This window comes from Myotis lucifugus, unplaced genomic scaffold (genome assembly GCF_000147115.1).
Source record: "Myotis lucifugus unplaced genomic scaffold, Myoluc2.0 scaffold_0, whole genome shotgun sequence".
In the NCBI taxonomy this organism is placed as follows: domain Eukaryota; kingdom Metazoa; phylum Chordata; class Mammalia; order Chiroptera; family Vespertilionidae; genus Myotis; species Myotis lucifugus.
The window spans coordinates 43967000-43987339 of NW_005871048.1; the positions used below are offsets into that span (position 1 = coordinate 43967000).

General features: G+C 46.6%; 1 non-coding gene across 1 annotated transcript; it reads right to left on the reverse strand.

The window, feature by feature from the left end:
• Positions 1 to 1393: 1393 nt before the first annotated feature.
• Positions 1394 to 1530, reverse strand: LOC111825576. The gene has a single exon (XR_002828766.1). It is a non-coding gene; the product is annotated as a small nucleolar RNA SNORA8 (small nucleolar RNA).
• Between the last annotated feature and the right edge of the window lie 18810 nt (positions 1531 to 20340).

Here is a 20340-nt window from a genome sequence, read left to right on the forward strand (position 1 = left end):
TGACAAAAAAAGGTATAATTTTGATTCATTCACACTGGACAGCTATTGTTGTGTTGGTTGTTGTAATTTCTTTTTCTTTTTGTCTTTCTATTTTTTTTTTATTTGACAATCTAAGGGAAGAGAGGTCAGTGCCCCTGACTAAATAGTCAGGTATTGCATGTTTTAAAAGTTCTTGCAGTACACCAGTGTGCCCCTCTAACCAAAGGGATTGCTGCTCTATAGTATTTGAGGATATTACTCTATGATTTTTTTTCCATTTTGTATCTTTTTTCCTATCCTCCACCTCCCAGTCCTTGCATTTATATTGTTGATAGGAACCTGGAAAAATGGAAACAAAAGTGGCCTGCACATATTTCTTGCTTTTGTTTTAAAAGCTTAAGCCCTTAGGGATGGGGTATTTGTTAAGGGTTTCTGGACAAAATGGGAAGGGAAAATTGCCTCCCTTTTAGAAAACATTTTTGTTCAGGTTTGGGTTGAAGTGTGGAAGGGGGAGAGAGAGAAAGAGAGAGGAATGAAAGGAGAGAGGACCTGTAGGTTCTAAGAGTAAACTGAAGCCACATCCTGGAAGCAACAATGAGAAGCAGAAAGACTCTAGAGCAGTGGTTCTCAACCTTCCTAATGTCGCGACACTTTAATACAATTCCTCATGTTGTGGTGACCCCCAACCATAAAATTATTTTCGTTGCTACTTCATAACTGTAATGTTGCTACTGTTATGAATCGTAATGTAAATATCTGATATGCAGGATGTATTTTCATTGTTACAAATTGAACATCATTAAAGCATAGTGATTAATCACAAAAACAATATGTAATTATATATGTGTTTTCCGATGGTCTTAGGTGACCCCTGTGAAAGGGTCGTTTGACCCCCAAAAGGGTCGCGACCCACAGGTTGAGAACCTCTGCTCTAGAGAAAAGGACGGCCTCTGCCAAGATGTCCATGTGTTGAGCACAGCACGGAAGCGTCAAGAACCACCACATCCCAGCACCATGAGAACAAGGACAGTGGTATTCACCAGCCACACCTGGTGGGCCCATCTCCAGCGACCAACTGAGTCCTCACCCTGGGAAGACAGTGTTCCAGCTGAGCCAGGAGTGTGTGGGTGTGTGTTGTGGGAGGGAAGGTCAGAAATAGAAATTAAGTTATATTATAAAATTTAAAGTTGTGTTTCTTCAGGGAGCAGATTGGTGGCTGCCAGGAGGGGAAGAGATGGGAATGAGCAAAGGCAGTCAAAGGGACAGACTTCCAGTGAGAAGATGAATAAGTTCTGGGACTACAGTGAACAAAATTGTATTGTATATTTGAAAGTTGCTAAGAGAATAGACTTAGAAGAGAAGCATTAGTTCCTATTGAAGATTAGTCTAACTGAACAGTAAGAAACTATAGGAATAGTGTACCAATAAAAATACCAGTTTTAACATACACAAAGCCAAGAAAACCAGCGATGCCAGATACTGAATTTATATCACACTGTCCTTTGAACACCCAGCAGGAATAACTGCTGAATGCAGATACCATGGAGTCAATTCTTCCTCTTTTCATCAAGAAAGAAAACAGACTTCCCCAAACCTCTCACTAACTGCGACTGTGTTCTAGAGTTGCCTTTAGCTGCAAGGGAGTCTGAAAAAGTGATCCTCTGGCATTTTCAGACTTTACTGTGGGAGAGGGCATTGCCATCACGAAGGAAGCAAGATAGCATGTCTGTGGAATAATAAGCAATGTCGAGCCCCACTCCTGCCTCCGATGATTATTGGTGCCTGTGGGTCCTCACCTGCCTTGACCTTGGACTTTAGCCAGCTGACTCCCTTTGGACTCGTCCTTTGTGTCTGTATCAACCCCAAATCAATCTCTCTGCTCCCTGCTATGGTATCATGTCCCAGATGACAGGCTCAGCCTGGTGTTGAAATGGATATAACACCAGCCAGCACTCTGGGCCTCCGCTCATCTGACCCAGCCAGGGAACCACAGAGAGAGAGACCTAGACTTGTGACTCTGGGGTTAGCAGAAGCTGTGGAACAGGACAACGACAGCCAAGAAGCTCATGCCCAGTCCCCCAGGAAGGCAGCCTCGTTCCAATCACCAGCAACCTTTGAAGGAAGGCCTTTTTAACTGAGGCCCGTGTTGAAAGGTAGGACTGTGTAACTGAAGGAGCATGAGTTTCGGTGCTACAGACATGAATTTGAACCTCAACTCTTGCCACTTATTAGCTAACTGATGTTGAGCAAGTTACTTGACCTAAGTCTTTGTTCCCTAAGCAACAAAACAGAATTACAGTAGCACCTAAGCCCCAGGCTGGTGGAAAGGACTGAGTGAGCACAGGGCTTGGCACAGACTCAGGGGTCAGTACACAGTAAAGACACCCCGGCCGCCATGCCACCCTGAGTGTTCCCCTGGGTCATAATGCAGAACTCTGGGCCAGTACAGGCCCTGAAACCAGAGCCTGAGCTCAAATCCAAACTTGGTCCTGACTCTTAGACCCGGGGCCAGTCACTGAGCCTCACTGTGCCCCGGTTTTATTATTTAAAAAGGGGGGTCAATATCAGTGCCTGTCTCTCTGCTTGATAGGAGGCTCGAGGACAATCATGCAAGCAAGACACTTGGACAACTGTGGCACAGAGTATGCGTGTTAGGTTAAATTTGTTGGGGCATAGCAGTTATGTCGTTTTTTGTACTCTCTGCTTAAGATTAGAGGAAAGGAGAGATGTGTGTAGAAAGAATTCATCAAGTGACTGACATTAGATTTGGACACTTAGAGAGAAAATCTTCCCAGGAAGATGCACTTTTCCAGAACCACTTCATTTCACTGCCAGCAGAGGGCAGCCTCGTCCTCCTCACCAGTGGCCTGTGCGGCCAGATGGGAGTATGGTGAGGGCCAGGCTGATGAGGATCACACCACCTCGGTCCAGGTCCCAGACCACCTATGCCAGGCTGCACAAAGTTGAGCAATGTTTTGAACTTCCCTTTGCCTCAGTTTTCTCTACCTGTAAAATGGGAATAATAAACCTACCTCCGAAGGTTGCTGTGAAGAACAGCGCCTGGCACAACATGCTCGAAATAATGCTGTCAATTACTGCTTTTGGGAGCTTACTTAACTAACTTTGATTTCATTGGGATCCTTGTTGCCCCATTTTACAAACAGCGAACCGCGGTGACCGTTGCTCTGGAGCCGCCCTGGGGCTCAGCCTCCTGTTTTACTGCTCATTCCATTAAATTCCACTCTGAAAGTAAGATTGATTTTCAGTGTGTGGGTCCGACCTGTGTGTGATTTTATTTTCCCATGGTGCATTTTAGAAACAAGGAGGTCAGTATTCCTTGCCAACTTGCCTGCCATTTCAGACTTGCTAGACTCCTCTCGGTTTCCTCCATAAAAATAAAAGTGCTGTGCTCAGAATAGAGTGGCACATTGGAAAATTTCCCCAACGAAGTGAGGCCTAATTGTGGAAAATAGGAGCAGGTCTTCAAGTTGGCACCCACTTGATCTAGAACATAATGATGTCACCACTTCCCCACCCCACACTGGCGAGGAACAAAACAGAGGAGAGAAGGTAGCAAGATCTCACCATTTTAATACAGTAATTAGAGCACATGACCCGTGTTCACAGAGCAGCTTACACCCTAAATCCCAAAAGGAACTCCTGCCAGGAAAATACACCTCTTCCCTCCCCCACAGCCTACACCTCCAGAGCTATCTCTGCTGCTTCTGGGAATTAAAATGAAGTTCAGATCCATTGTCTGGTACCGTCTAAGGAAAAAGAGTGGTTCTGCGTTCAACCAGAGTAACTTCTTCGCCCTCTATCTGAACGCCTGACCAGCTGCCGGAATCATGCATCCTTCCAGATGACATGTGGGCACCAAACCCAGGATGACCGTCTCTCTCATCCGGGGGTGGAAGCGTCAGCTCTGGCTGCTCTCACATCTGCCTTTCCAGAGTCAGCAAAAGCTCAGTTTGATGAACCCAACTCCGTGATCAGCCAACTATGGACTTGAGGCCCTGCAGCATTGGCCCTTCCTTCAGAGCTCACAGAGATCATTCGATCTGCAAGTTCTGTGACATTCACAGAAGCTACAGAAAGCACAGTGATAACCAAAGCAGCTACTGCCAGTGCACTTCCTTAAGCAGCAGGAGGCATGCTAAGTGCTTCCTGTGCATTATCCAATTTACACCCAATCTCAACCTATCAAGTGGTTTTCCGTCTATGCCTGAGGAAGCTAGGCTTATAGAGCAAAGGGCACTTGCCCAACGCAGCACAGCCAGCAAATGGCAGGGCTGGGATCTGAAAGGAGGTCTGCTCTGCCTCCAGAGCCCATGGTGTACCCATGACGTTGGAACTCCTAAGGCGTATCCTCCAATAGATGCCACATACTCTCTCCAGAAGATAGCTGGAGAATCTCCTTCATTCAATAGATACTTCATTGAGCACCTAGGACATGTCAGCCACTGTGCGAAGTACACGGGATAAAAAAGTGAACAGGAAGCTTGATATTCAAGATCTTACAGACAAAGAAATGATAGTCAATCAACAGTGTATCCTGTGAAAACAACTGATCTCTCAAATATGTTTCAGGAAATCCAGGAATAAAAGAGGCAGGTGCTGACTTTCCACCTGGAGCTCCAGGACACGCAATCCCTACAGATCAACCACAGAGGACCAATCTCTCTTCAAGGTGTCCAGGTCCCAGGGCCAGGGGGCACAGCCTTCCAGGGTCCTGGAGATACCAGCAGCTATAGGAAAAGTAACCAAATTCTCCCAGATTCCAGGGGAAGAGCTTGCTGAGTATTAAGATGCAGACTAGAGGGCAGCATGGTCCTGAGATGTGCACCCAGGTTGCTTCAGCAAACACCAGCGGGGGGTCATCACTACAAGCCCACGATCAAGACCAGACCTCGCTGGGGAATACGGATGCCAGCCCAGAGTGACTAAGAATCCAGATGCCTCCTCAGTGCCACTGCACCATGCTGTGCCCCCGACAGTGATAGCCTTGCCTTGCCAGGGACAGGAAGGGAGGCAGACATACTCGGACATGACTGAGCTTAAACCCAAGCCAACTGAGAAATCACTGAATTTCACTGAGCTGACCTGGGTGTGACAAGACTGAGCTTCCTGCATCAGTCACCATGGTGACTGGAGGTAGAAATCCAGTGGAGCTAAAGGAACATTTGAAAAGCTACATTTCTGCACAGAAGACGTGTGAATCCAACTTCATGAGCTAGAGCCGTGGTCGGCAAACTGCGGCTCGCAAGCCACATGCGGCTCTTTGGCCCCTTGAGTGTGGCTCTTCCTAAGCCTTAGGAGTACCCTAATTAAGTTAATAACAATGTACCTACCTATATAGTTTAAGTTAAAAAAATTTGGCTCTCAAAAGAAATTTCAATCGTTGTACTGTTGATATTTGGCTCTGTTGACTAATGAGTTTGCCGACCACTGGGCTAGAGCAGCAGTTTGAGTGAGTGCTGACAGCAGCCCGGACTAAGGAGTAGAAGAGGAGCTGGGGAGAGTGGATGCTTTAAGTCTTACTTCACAGACAGGATTTGGGAACTGTGTTCTGCTAAAGTTCTAACCCCAACACCTCAGAATGCACCTTACTTGAAAATAGAATCATGGCAGATTCATTCATTAAAATGAGGTCATACTGGAGTGGGTGGGCCCTTTACCCCATACAACTAGTGTCTTTATGAAGAGGACTTGGTGCTGGAGGAACTGCCAGGGACCCTGGTCCTGAAGCCATATTCAGTATCTATCTTTCTAAGCAAGCCTTCGCATTTCCAGTATGAAAGGAAGGATCGTTGAGGCACTGTAGACACTCAAGTGGCTCTGAGCGGCCCGGGCCCGCCTGCTGGCTTGGCACCTGTAATTCACCCGTGACACTAGCTTTCATGGTTCGCCGCTTCCTCAGACCTACAGTCAGGGCCCCATACAAACTTAGGGACCTGGGTTGAGAAAAGGATGGACAAATCGAAATCCGTTTGTGGCAATAGATTCCATCATTCTCACTGAGTCTATAATGGGGAAATGAACAGATGTGTAAATGTTAGTTCTTCCATATTAACCAGACTTAGAGTAAGAATACCAGCAGCCTGCCTTAGAATGGAGAAAGGAGTTTTCTCCCATCTGAACATGGAGAAGAGACACAGCCGTGTCAGAGGACACAGGTGGGCACTTCCCTCAGGAGTCCTGCGTCGGGTCCTCTCTGTGCCTGCGGTCACCCTGTGGTTTGGTTGTGTGTGAGCACGTGCTGGCGTCCTGTCTTTCTGGTGGAGCTGTTGGAATTGAGGCAAACACCAGACCTGCTTAGACTCTCTCCCCAAGGCTTCTCAGCCTTCAGAGCGCTGACATGGCACTCGGAGAAACTTCCTTGACTCTCAGGAGGCTCCCTGCCTCCCCACCCCCACAGTTCTCCGTCTCAGCACGGGGAGCCTTTCTGCATAAATTCACCCTACCTATCATTGTTTCCTTTGTTGTTGCCTCACAGTTAGCCTGTAAACTCCGTGAAGACAAAGACAACATCACTCATGTTTAATCTTTTGTTTCCAGGGACTAGCCAGGAGCCTAGCACTCAGTAGGTGTTTGTTCAATGAAGGAATACATGGACTCCAGCTTATTGCCACTGTAACTTCTCTGACGAGCAAGAAGAGTGAAGTTTTCTCTGTTGATGTGGGTAATGTCTCCACAACATCTGTTTATAGTACACGAGGGAGCATTTTGCTTTAACAAGACCAAGAATTTACATCCCCAAGAAACACATGTGGTTACTAGTGACATTAAACTGGTGGTGAGCAACCTTTTCTGCTTGAAAGCCAACTCAGAAAAAAATACAAATGTTTATGATCAGCATTTTAACATTGAATATGAAAGGAACTTTATTGGATCCTATGGGATGGGGGGTGGTGTGTACTTTTACAATGGAGATGATGTACTTTATTGATCAGACAAATATCAGTGGGGACGCGCATTACTTCTCAGCCACTAAAATGCTCATATGAACAGCAATTCATAGACAACTGATAAAATAAGAAACATATATTTGGTCTTCATCCTTATTCCTGACACAGAGCTTCTAAAACCTTTAGAACTTCCTGAGTGGTCAAGGTAATAGGAGCATCTTTTGTTATTCATAGCAAGCCCCTGTCAACCTTAGCTGAGTTTATGCTAATGAGGTGACTCTTGATGAGCCCCTAGCTGCCGGAAGAACCAACCATGTGATCAGAGAGCTGGAACTCTCAGCCCCCCACCACCTCTGGGGAGGGGAACGGGGCTGCAGATTGAGTTCAACTACCAATGGGCGATGGTTTAATGATTCATGCCTGTGTAATGAAGCCTCCATAACAACCCTGAACAATGTGGTTTGGAGAGTTCCCAGGTTGGTGACTACATCAAGGTGCTGGGAAGGTGCTGAGCTGGAGCGGGCAGGACGCTCCGCGTTCCTCCCTCACACCCTGCCCTGTGTATCCTTTCCATCATTGTTCCTGAGTTACATCCTTTATAATAAACCAGAAAGAGTCAGTAAAGCAGTTTCCTGAGCTCTGTGGACTGTTCTAGCAAACTATCCCACCTAAGGAGGGGGTGTGGGAACCCTCTGGGACTTGTGACCAGCTTCTGAAGTGGGGGTGCTCTTATGGGCCTACGCCCTTAACTTGTAGGATCTGACACTAAGGTCAAGCAGATAGTGTTGAAATGGAATGGAATTGTGGGATTCCCGCTGGTGTCAGAGAGCTGAAGTGGTGTTAGAAAAGACACAAAGCACTGGGTGTCAGAAGTATTGCCAGTAAAAGCAGCTCAACGTCTTATCTTTTCCCCTGTGTTTATCAGACTTTAAAGTCATAATCTCCCAAGTAGGATCAGTACACCCCAAAGGTGCACAAGATTATTTATTGGATTACAGGATATCAATCTTTGCCTCATCCATTAGAAATATATACTGTGTAGCCCTAGCCAGTTTGGCTCAGTGGATAGAGCATCGGCCTGTGGACCAAAGGGTCTGGGTTTGATTCTGGTCAAGGGCATGTACTTTGGTTGCAGGCTCCTCCCCTGCTCGGGCCTTGGTCGGGGCTCATGTAGGAGGCAACCAATCAATGTGTTTCTCTCACAATAAAGAATTATATAAAAAATAAAAGAATGGTATTATGTTTCAGGGAGTCTGGGTTCGGGCTGATTGGAGAAGTCCATGGGTTGAAGGCTGGAGGCAGAACGGCATCAGGGACATGTGGTGAGGGTGGCATTGACTCAGTCAAGAGGACCCGGGCTCACTGAAGGGCTCATTCCCTGGAGGAGGACTGAGCAGGGACCTATTTACTAGGACTGAGAAAAGAGGCAGAAGCTTGTTAACCAGGATTGAAGCAAGAACCCATTACTGGAACTGAAGCACATGGTCACAATGTGCCTGGCAACAATGCTGGCTTATTAAACCCAAATTCCCTCACCTCAAAACAGAACTCGTGCAAGAGCCCGGGTAAGGCAGCAAGTAGAAGTAGTGAATTGGAAGTGTGTAAGTATATCACCTATCTTCATTCATTTGACCTCTACCTATAGAGGACCTACTATGTGTGAGTCACTGTGCTAGATACCAAGTACAACAGTGAGTCAGGCAGCTGACCCGGCTCCTACAAAGCTTACTGTGCACAAATAAGTGAGAACTATGACAAGATATGTCGAGTGCTAAAGGGGACATGGAAGTGATCAAAGGAAATTTTGTGCTTCTTCTATCAAGGTGCAAAGATGCAAGCATATCCAAGCAAATTCAAGACTCAAGGACAGTTATTAATAAAAGTAACCTAGAAGAGACCGAGGTAGAATACGCAAGGGAGAGAGGGCATAAGTAATGGATTGAGGATGTCAGAGACCAGGAGGGGAGTAAGATCTAGCCTTGTATGGTATTCTGTTTACCAGTAGGAATGATGAATGGATCTTAAGTGCTGATATTTTAATAAAGAATGATGTTTCTGGAAGGGTTGTGAAATACCATACATGCTGCCTAATGGAAAAGCTTGGCATTTGGAGTTGAATGGGCTGGTTTTGAGTTCCAGTTCTACCACTTTCCCAGCCTACTGGAAGGCAGGATGTTGGGTTCAGGGACCAACATTCAAGTCCTTCTTCCCATTAAGGCAGAGAGTGAAGCAATTTCCCAGAGATTTGGATTTATTTTTAAATTACCTTGGCCTGAATTAGAGGGTAATAGCCCACATCTCTGTTTCACCTGTGGATTCATGCTACAGAACAATTCCCCAGATCCCATCCCAAGCCCCTTCCCTAATGGTAATATTTGGTACGGAATAGCATTTTTAATTCCGTGAGAAAAATCTCAATGGCTTGAAGACCTTATCATATTAAACAGAAATGTAGCAGGCATTGCTTAGCACAAGCCCAGGTGCGTGTTGGCTCACCTGGGTGTGCCAGGGGCACCCTGCTGTGTGCTGGAGGTAAAAGCTGACCAGCAGTTCTCCCCTCGGAGGGTCACAGTCCAGTGGAGGGGATCGGCAGGTGGGTAACTCGTCCACTGCACAGCCACGATGGCCAGAGGATCTCGGGAGAGGGACTCAAAGTGCCATCCCGGCCTGAGTCTCAGACTGACCCTTCCCCCTGGCACCCTGTGTGGACTGCGGCCAACACTCACCTTTCTCTCTCTCTACAGTGAGGAGAGGCTAAGGGGTCCAGGCTGCCTCTTTTCCCCAGGTTGCCCCTGCTTCTTTTTTTAGCCCATCTCATCCTCTGGTTTTGTTCCATTTTCTGCAAGCTCTTCTACCTGGCTCCCTTATCTCCCTTCAGCCCTCAGAACCAGCTCCCGTGATTCCAGTGACTGGCGGGGACATTTTTCGTCAGAGGCAGAGCTGAGCCACCGCCCCCTCTGCTTGGCCGTCTCTCTGACCCCAGGGGACTCACTGCCTGGCTTTCTGGGCCAGTGGGGACTTTCCCGACGGCACCTCTTTTTTCCTTTTCCTTTTTCATTTCTGGCTGCCGAGTTTTCTTTTCTTAATTATGTGTGGAATTGCATTTCACACAAAAGCCAACCCAGTTTTCAGGTGACTTGGGATTCTGTAGGGGAATCTCATCATTTCCAGTCCCTCATCAAAGCGGAGCTAAGTTTAACCCATTGTAAATGTGACAATGAAAAGGACAGATGAATGTGGTACCTGGGAAAAGGCACTAAACCAGGCTCCGGGGACCCTGCACAAGGCCTGGCCCACAACCTGTTGTGCTACATGCTTGCCTAACCCCTCTGACTTCAAAAGATTGTGCACTTCAGCCTTCCTCATGATGTAGGTGACAGAAATAAATGCATGCATTGCTATAAACATACCTTATAAACTGTTAAGCTCTGTCCCGTCTACTAAAGACCCCTGTCAAACCTAGGGACGCATGGACAGTGTCATTTTCTGAATTAACATGTGAGCTCCACCAAAGCGAGGGCTCAGTTGGTTCTTGCTCACTATCTACTCCTAGTCCTTGGCCCATGGAAGGAAGGAAGGGAGGCAGGGAGTGGGGGGGGAGGGACGGCATCCAAGAAGTATGAAATATAGGGCCTTCCACATACCTGGGAAGTCCATTACCTGCTGGTGGGAGTAAGAATGCCTGAACCACCATCAGGCCTTTCTTGAATTTGCATCTATGAATTGAATGAAAAGTAAAAAAAAGTAGAACGAGGCCAGGGCTGTTTGTTCTTATTCCGTGGTCGGCAAACTGCTGCTCGCGAGCCACATGAGGTTCTTTGGCCCCTTGAGTGTGGCTCTTCCACAAAATACCACGTGCGGATGCTCACATACAGTGAGATTGAAACTTTGTGGCCCATGCGCAGAAGTCGGTTTTCGGCCTGGGCGAGTCTATTTTGAAGAAGTACTGTTGATATTTGGCTCTTTTGACTAATGAGTTTGCCAACCACTGTTATAGGTTAACAGCAAAAGTCCTGACCTGGAGTGGCCTCATGTACATTTAGGTAAGCCAATGTCACGATAGCTCTATCTTACATGTTCATGGTGCTTTATAGTTTATCAAACATTTTCAAGTACTCGACCTCGTTCTGATCTTCAAACTATCATGTAGATAGGTAGGACTGATTGTTCCTAATTTCCAGATGAGGAAACTGGGCCTCACAGAAGAGCAGAAACTTACAGCAAATCACAGGCCAGTAAGTGGCAGTGCTGGGACTTGGACAGTACCAGTGAGGACAGTACTAAGGGTGTGCCCCGTGACACAATGGCAGCCTCTGGAGCTACCAAAGCTAATATGATTTCCTCTCTATTTTTCTAGAATTACTTTGGTCTTAAATTCCTGGAGAGAAGAAGAGAGCCTCGCCTGCTAACATACGGACAAAAACTCCTTTTCAAGTAAAATGTAAAATCGGTAAATAAACTATTTTAAATATTTGACTTCATTAACAATCAATTATTTGCCAACACCAACAATGGTGTGCCATTCCCCCCTATCAGGTTAGAAATTATAGAATTAATGTCGGTAAGGATACAGTGTTTATGTTCAACGCTGGTGGCCTCATATATGGATACACCATTTAGAAGTTGTTTGGCCACACATATCAGAAGCCATGAAATTGTTCACACCCTTTGAACCAATAATCTTACACCTGGGAATCTATCCTAGGGAAATAATATGAAATAGGGGAAGAAAAATAAATATCTTCCTGAGACCTGGTGATTGAATTCTCCCTTGGGTAGCAATGAGATATCATGGTAACTTTTCAATAAATGTCCTTTGTTTAAGCTGGTTCAAATCAGTTCCTGTTGCCGGGCTCCAGGGCCGTCATTATTATAAACACTCACCCACAAAGATAGCTAATATCAATATTAATATCCTCCCTCCCTTCCTTCAAAATTGATCCCAATTGACCTTTCCAACCTCACCACCTGTTACCCCATGTTTCTACCCCAACCACCAAACTCAAAGCCCTGGTCAAGTCTAACTTCTCCCAGTTGACCAGAGGGACCATGAGTACACATGTTAACTTTCAGGAGCCTCAGAATCACCTGGAAAGCTGGTTAAACATGACTGCTGACACACACACACACACACACACACACACACACACACACACACACACACACACTCTGCCCCGGAGACTTTCCGATTCAGCTGGTCCTGGGTGAGGCCTGGGGATGTGCATTTCCAACAAGTTTCCCGTGGTGGTGATGCTTCTGGTCGGAGACCACACTTGCTGAGCCATGGTCTCAGCAGTCGTCTGCCCACAGGATTTCTCTCCTCCTGGCAAAATCTTTCTAGTTCTCCCAGCCCCAGCTCCTCCCTGCCTTTTGCAGCCATCTCCAGTCCCACCAAGCTAAACGAATGACTTGTCCCCGGTGCTGCTTTGGGGAGAGCGTAACTCCTAGTACACGGTACAGTGAGAAGTTAGCTGTATCATCAATGCCAGCTCCCTGCTAATTGTGGGTGTCCAGAGGGCTGGGCCACGGCTTCAGCATCTCTGTATCCGCAAAGCTAGCACAATGCTGGGCACGAGGAGCCATACACACTTGTAAGACTGGGTGACTCCTGGCGCCTCCCCCTACAGGAAGTGTGTTTTACTCCCTCCCACAGCATCCATTAGCATATCAAATGGCTATATCTAAAGTAGCCATGATAGCAAAAGAAGAAACATGAGCAGAGTTTATTAGTTTGCCAAGCTAGTAAATATCATCTTGCTTTGCTCTCTAAACTCCCTAATGAAGATAGCAGCACTCGGGCAAATAAATAAAACATTGGGTTGAGGACACACAGCACATTGAAGGACATTAGCCACCTTTGGGATCGTCTTCATAAACACACTGCCCACTCTCCCTTCCTCCTAGATAAACACTGTCAAGCTAAGGCTTTAACATTTTTCAATCTCTTGTATGTGTTTTATTTCAATAACTGCCCTTTAGTAGCAAAATACCAGTCTTAATCCAATGAAAGCTATTTTTTCAGTAATGGTCCTAACAGCCAATTCCTTTTCTGGAAAAACATATTTTGAATGGCAAATGGCTGGGCTAAACAGTGTTCTCAGAATATTAATGTGAGCTTAAGCTATTAAAATGTCATGGCTAACCTTTTTAAAACCTAATTAAATTAAAATAATAATATGTGGAACAGTTTTACTGGAAGGAAAGGCTCTTTTTCAAAGAGCCTGCTCCCCGGCTCACAGCTAACCCCTTGAAGCCACGGTGGGAAAGAGGTTTGCATGCAGACAAAGGGAGCCCGGCTTTGCTCCTGCTGTGATTAGCTTTTCCTTGTTAGTATTAGGGTTAATTATTGCAGCATGCCGGAGGGCAGGGACAATTTACTTGCCTGATCACACCTAATAAGATGTTTTTGCAGATGCCAGCATCTCCTGGACTTAATCAACAAACTATCAAGACAATCAATGCCGTTAGGCCCCATGTCCTTGTGATGTTTTTTCCCAACTAAAAAAGATAAAAATCCAAGGGCAAGCGATCTAAGGATATAGGCAAGCTGCTCAGAATGCCTCCTTTAACTAGCGTCAGGCTTATCTCCCTCCATGGATGGCTGGAGCCCCTGTGCGGATGGTTGCTTCACCCTAAGGCTTGATCCTATTGAGAGCAAAATTCAAGCCAGGCCCCGAAAGGCTTCATTCAAACGGAGCCCTGTCTTCTTCATCTTGTGCAGGAAAAGACTGTTACCCTCAAGACACTGTACTCTCCTCTTGCTATGCAAGAAATGAGTTTCTGTTCCTTTATTTGATAATTTACACTTGAGTCCAGGAAATAAATTTTTAACAGAAAGAAACTGGCTATGATATAGAATAGGTTGGAAAATTCCACAAAATAGCATGCCTCGGTTTCAACCCTGTTTTTTTATAGGCCCTCAAAACATTACAGGGAGGTAAGATTGGCACCATTCATGGACACATAAAATAAGGAGGGGCTACCATGACGAGCTAGGGATCTCGTACAGGTAATGGAGAGATGTGGGTGACAGTAGTAACCAACCTTGGGACCACTGAAAGCTGAACTAAGACCATCTTCGGCTGTAAGTTGTCTATCCATTCAGCATGAGCATCTAGATCTCTCTGTAATCCAGCCATCTATGTATCCCTTCTTTCACTCAGCAAGTATGTATTTGTTGAACACCTCCTTCATGCCAGGCACTGTACTAAACATGTTTCTGTTTTCGCTGAAAGTGAGCTGGGCAACTTTGAGCTCCTGCTACTTTGCACAGGGCCCATCCTGGACAAACTGCTTATTTGACAAAGTTGGGAATCTCTGTTGACCTTCTGGCTTCCAAAAGTGAGCATCACCCTGGAAATGACGCTCATTTCCATTCACATTCCATTGGTGAGAATTAGTCATATGACCATCCCTATCTGCAAGGGAGGCTGGGAAATGTAGTCTTCATTCTCTGCCCAGCTAAAATTCAGGGGTTCCAGTACTAGTTAAAAGAAAGGGAAAGTCAGTATTAGTGGCTCGGCTATAGTAAGATAGTTGCTTTTATAACAAAGGCTTTATTGTCCTAATCAAACTAATGAGGCAAGAATTGTGGACATCTCCATCGATCAGAGGGATGGAGGGATGGCCAAGAGCCAAGAGCCATTTTTCAACTGGGATTCAACTCCACTTCAAGGCCTCAGAGTTGGTGCTGGTCCCAGGCCCCTAGAGGACTGACAGGTGAGCCATGGTGGCCTCACTGTTCACACAGGCATATGTGGACCTTTTTAAAGTATTAAAATAAAGGCACACACTGCAGAATGATCCCTAATTTACACTTTCCTCATGGAAAATTCCTTTATATCAGAAAGGCAAAACTTTTCCTCTGTCCTCTTAGGTTCAGTATTTGAGGGCCTGCAAATTAAATTGACTCAAGTCAAATTAACAAGAGACAAATTTTATCCATAAATGTATGCAGAGCTCAGAAAGAAGGTGGCTCAAAGTAAGGGTTAGAATTTGGAGCTTATATACATCTTAACAAGAACAAGGGCTTGGGTTTTCAAGGGACAATAAATATGGAGGAATGGCTGAGAAATACTTGGGGATGCTAATGGAAGACAAGGTTTGTTTCACAAGGAGTGTTTATGAATCCAGCGCCGACTTCTCATCTCCAGTGACAGTAGTCACTCCTTCCCCTTGTTTGGGAAGTTTCCCTTAAAGGAGGTTTTATGACACTTGGATCTTCTATAAGGCTCTGCGTTTAGCCAGCGGTTCTCAACCTGTGGGTCGCGACCCCTTTGGCGGTCGAATGACCCTTTCACAGGGGTCGCCTAAGAACATCCTGCATATCAGATATTTACATTATGATTCATAACAGTAGCAGCGTTACAGTTATGAAGTAGCAACGAAAATAATTTTATGGTTGGGTCACAACATGAAAAACTGTATTTAAAGGGCCAGAAAGTTGAGAACCACTGGTTTAGGCAGACAAGGGGAACACAGAGAAAGCTTCTTCCTGCATCTGTTGATTTTCAAATGCTTTCAGCTCAAAATAATCCTTACGCTACAGTGGCATATTCTAGACCCCATCGTAAGTCATACCCACATTTTATAGAATCAATTACTTTGAAAGAAACCAGAAGGAAGGGGAAAGGGAAAGGAGAAAGGAAAGATCAAATATTTTTCAGGCAATGTATGCGTTTTAGAAAAAAAATTATATCTATATCCTCAAACTCAATGCATCATTTTAAACAAACAATGTGTAAGCCATTCTCTGCCTGCTGTGTCCTTGCCTTGAACATATTCCCTCCCATAAGCCTTGGACAGTTTGACCTGATATTTGCTTAGTGTTGGTCAAGTTCCTCAATATTTGAGAAAGTTTTGAAGAAAAACTTGGAAAAGAAAGTAAAGCCGGGGAGAGAAAGACTGACACTGGGAGAGGAGATTTTGCTGCACACAGAGCAGCTGTTTATAATGACCACATGAATGCTCTGGGATTAGGAAGGAATGTTTTAAGCACTTTACAGCCTAATATGAGTCTTTTGATTACATATAGGTGTTTAGCTATGTTTCTGTTATGTTTTAAGAAATTGATTCAAGATTTGGAATTGGCCGAAACTGGTTTGGCTCAGTGGATAGAGCGTCGGCTTGCGGACTAAAGGGTCCCAGGTTCGATTCCGGTCAAGGGCATGTACCTGGGTTGCGGGCACATCCCCAGTAGGAGGTGTGCAGGAGGCAGCTGATCGATGTTTCTCTCTCATCGATGTTTCTAGCTCTCTATCTCTCTCCCTTCCTCTCTGTAAAAAATCAATAAAAATATATTAAAAAAAAAAAAAAGATTTGGAATTGATGTGTAATACAATGTAATTTTCCCCCTCTCAAATAATAGGAAATAGGCTCTGGTTAGCATTTTCATACAGAACATCTGATTTATAGAAACAGGTTGCTGAGGTGAAGTGGGAGGTGCCTGTGCTTTGGAGCCTGGATAGGAAGTGATGCTCCGTAGCTCTTTACTTACTCAACATCCACCCAGCACACACTGACGAAGCACAGTGAGCCAGGCCCTGTGCTGAGGGCAAAGGGGACACAGGAAGAGGCCAGTATCCTTGCCCTGAAGAGCCTCTGGATATGGGTCAGAGGATGAGACAGAGTGAGCGGGGAGTGTGGGGGGAAGGGTGCGGGGTAGGGACCCTAACCCAGCTTCAGGAGCCAGAGAGGGATGAGTAAAAGTTCCCGAGGTGAAAGGAGGAAAGAGTGCCAAGCAGAGGAACAGCCTGTGCCAGAGCCCAAAGCCCAGAGAGTAAGGCCGCTCACTCGGGCTGCATCATTGAGCCCACAGGTCAAGCAGAGCAGGTCCTCCCATTGCAATGCCCCCGCTGCACCCTGTGAAAGGAGCTGAAAGTTCCATTTCCTCTCGGTAACTCTGCCCCCACAGCCATCATCTTAAGCTGCTGCAGGGACAAACTGAGTGTGAGTGGGCTTGAGACTTTGTTTCCTCATCTATAAAATGGGATGATAAAGTTTCACCTTATGGAGTTATTCTGAGTATTCAATAGATTAATACATATAAAGGGCCTAGCACATTTTCAGTGCAGTATATCAGCTGTTATTATGAGCTAGCGGCCCTGTTAATGTGTCACAGTGAAATGGAGGGTCCCTGAGGTCAGGCTGGGGATAATAGGACCTAGGTTTTCTGCCTCTCACCTCCTTTTCCCTTCCCTCTCCTCCCCTCTCCTCCACACTAGGCAAATGCATATCTTCTGGACCACCCATTGGTGCAATGAAACTGCACGCTATTTGGATTTACCTTAAGGAAATGTATGAACGCTCACCCGGCTGATGGGACTGGGAGGAGAACCACAGTCTTCCCACCTGTCTACCGAGGAGCACAGGCCCCAGAACAAGCCCAGCAGCGAGGGCGGGGTGTGCTGGCCCTGCCATGAGGCGGCTTCCCCGGCCTCCCCTGGTGCACCTTGAAGCACACTTTGCAGGCAGATTCAGGGATTCTCCAGCATAATTTTGACTACACGCAATTTTCACCCTCCACGCTGACTTTGGAACCCAACCCTTGTTAATCAAATCAGAAATCTTTAAGGCTTTCCGAGAGCTGCTCTTCACTTTGAACAGTTTCCATCCCCCCTGAGCATAGCCTGGGGAGTAGGAGTGATGCCTCCCAGACTCAGAAAACCCGCAAGAGGGGCTGTGGTTTCCCACCTGAGGCGCCACCCCTTCTCCCTCCCCCCCACCCCCACCACCACCACCAGGTAACCTGTCTCAGGTAGGGCCAGAACAAGAGGGAAGCGACCGCAGGGCAGGCTCGGAGCTCCAGAGCTTGAAAAATAGATGCTCTCGGCTCGTAAGCCCACAAACCCAACGGCTCTGTGGAAGCTCAGGCAGGTACGCTCTCCCCGCTGGGTTTAATTTCAGAATCCAGTGCAATCACTGAAAAACGAGAGCGATTTGCTCTCTCAGCTATGCACAATTCTCATCGGCAGTCTCCATCGCTACAGTCTCGGGCCGTCTTTTCCCACCTTTCCCTCATCCTCCCTACACGGACATATGCCCGGGAAATGGCTTTTCTGATGGCCTGTGGACGCCTGCCTGTGTTTGGAGGCATTGTCTGAGCACCAAGTCCAGTAGAAAGAATTCTCTCTTCCCAGTCAGACATTTACAGAGCTGTGATCTCAAATTTCAGCTTCATTCTGTCTGCCTACTTGTTCCCAGAATCTGATCATCCCTTTTGTCTTTCAAACACAATTATATATTGAAAGATAAACATGACGATGCAACATGGTGTGTGGATATACGGTATGTAACTGATTCCCAACAAGCGGTGAATAAAAGGTGTAATTACAGCTGAAAAGAAATCGGGGAAATATTCTTTATAAAATGTTCTTGTCTTTATTTTTAGCTTGGTGATAGCATCTCATTTTCTAACACATACAGAAATAAGTGCACGCGCACACATACACACACACACACACACACACACACACACACACCGAGCAATGTTTTAGAGACCCTTGGTCTTTGATTTTGTTCTTTTCAGCAGATGAACAACTAGCCTCAATAGTCAAATAAACACCAGCAGAGCAGTCTTTTTCCTTCCTCGGCTGCTACTAAATACGGGAACAGAGATGAGCAAAACAGCAATGAAACCTGAACCAGCTCACGCAGACAGACTCGAGAGAATCGGATATTCCAAATGGGAACTCCAGTTAGCTGCCGTGTTCTTGGCATCTCATCGCTGAAATTGTGATTCCAAAGAGGTAATCCCCCATGGCCCGGCAGGCCCATCCAATCCGTTGTCCACATTACTTATGTAAAAACCTGTCTTGCTGAATATTCTGGACGTAGAAGTGATGGTTTCAAAATGAGATTTGCCAACACAACCTCCTTCCCCCCAAACAGCAAGAATCAGCAGAATATTCCTGTGAGTCCTCTCAATTTATTCTTCATTAGGAGCCGGGGGGAGGAGCTCGGCTAAGTGAGAGCCCACGCTGCACAGTGGCACTAACCTAATCCCGTCCAGAGGAACACGAGTGTGACTGCAAGCCGGGGGCTCCTAAAGGATTGGGCAGACTCGGAGACTCGGGGGAGCATGGCTAGGCAGGCAACCAAGTCACAAAGAGCCCGTCTCATGAAGTGTCCAGGCTGTGGGGCCCGGGAGGCCACAGCAGCGTTCCAAGGCAGAGGTTTTGGGCCACGTGCCTGTCCACGCGGAGCACGTGTGTTAAGCACAGTGAAGGGTGTGTGTCTGTCCTGCTTGGGGAAGCAGGAGAGCAGTGAGGCTTTGTTTTACATGAATTCTACAGTGTTGCCCAAACCTGCCCTTCCCATTTCCTGCAGGCTCCCAGAAGAAGGGGCTCTGATTCCGCATGAAATGGGGCCTCGGCCGCACACAATGGCCTCACCTAGAACCCTGCTCACCTCCCAGGCCCCTCCCGCCTTACAAGAGTGGGAAGTGGAATCACTGACATCATTCATTGAAAAAACTATCTTCTTGCGTGTGTGCTTACTTGCTGTTCCCTCTCCTTCCTGGAGACAGCAATGGGGCTTCTCTTCTACTGGGGAGACACCCGCTGGAAGGCTGAGAGGGGCCAGGGTGAAACCCGAGGGAAAGGAGCAGAGAGATGGCTGAGCCAGACCTGCTCTGGCTGGGTCTTTGGAAAAAGAGAGGAGAGCAAACTTCTTAGTTTCTACATGGTCAGCCAGATCCCTGGCCAAAGAAGAAGAGATAAGGTTTAGGCAGATGACCACCTAGGAGAATGCAGGAGCTCAGTGTCTATGAGAGGCAGGAAGACATGCAAATCAGGCCTGAGTCAGGGGACCCCTAACGTCAAGGGAGCCCAGGAATCAGGAAGCCCTGGCGGCAGCAGCCTTCCTTCTGGAGGCTGCTCAGAAGTGGACAGCACAGGGGTCGTGCAGGAAGCAGAGCACTGCCTAGAGTCGAGCCCCTCATCCCCTCCAGTGTCACCTCTGCCTCTTCTCCCAGCATAAACCCCGCCATTAAGATATATGCTTACATTGCAGGCCTGCTGTGTACAAGGCCCTGCAGATGACACAACAATTAACAAGACACAATTGTGCCCTCAAAGACCAGGTGGTGGATGGGAAGAGCATGGGGTTTTGAACCAACCTAATCTCAACTCTATCATCTATAAATTGTGTGGCCTTAGCCAAATCACTTTGTGTCTATAAAATGAGGGTAAAAACACTTCCCACCCAGTGTTTCTGAAAGAATTAGAGATAATGTATATGAAGCACTTCTGCCAGGGGCACAGGAGACCTAGATAAACAGAACCAGCATGATTAGCTGCAGACAACCTCAGACTTGTAAGCAGCTACCGGCGGAGCAAGGGAATCAGACCGAGCAAACATAGCAGATCAGGAACCAGACCAAAGATGGACCAGGGAGAGAGTAAAAAGGGAATGCATCGCGGAGGTGCCGACTCAGCTGCTGTGGGAATAGGGA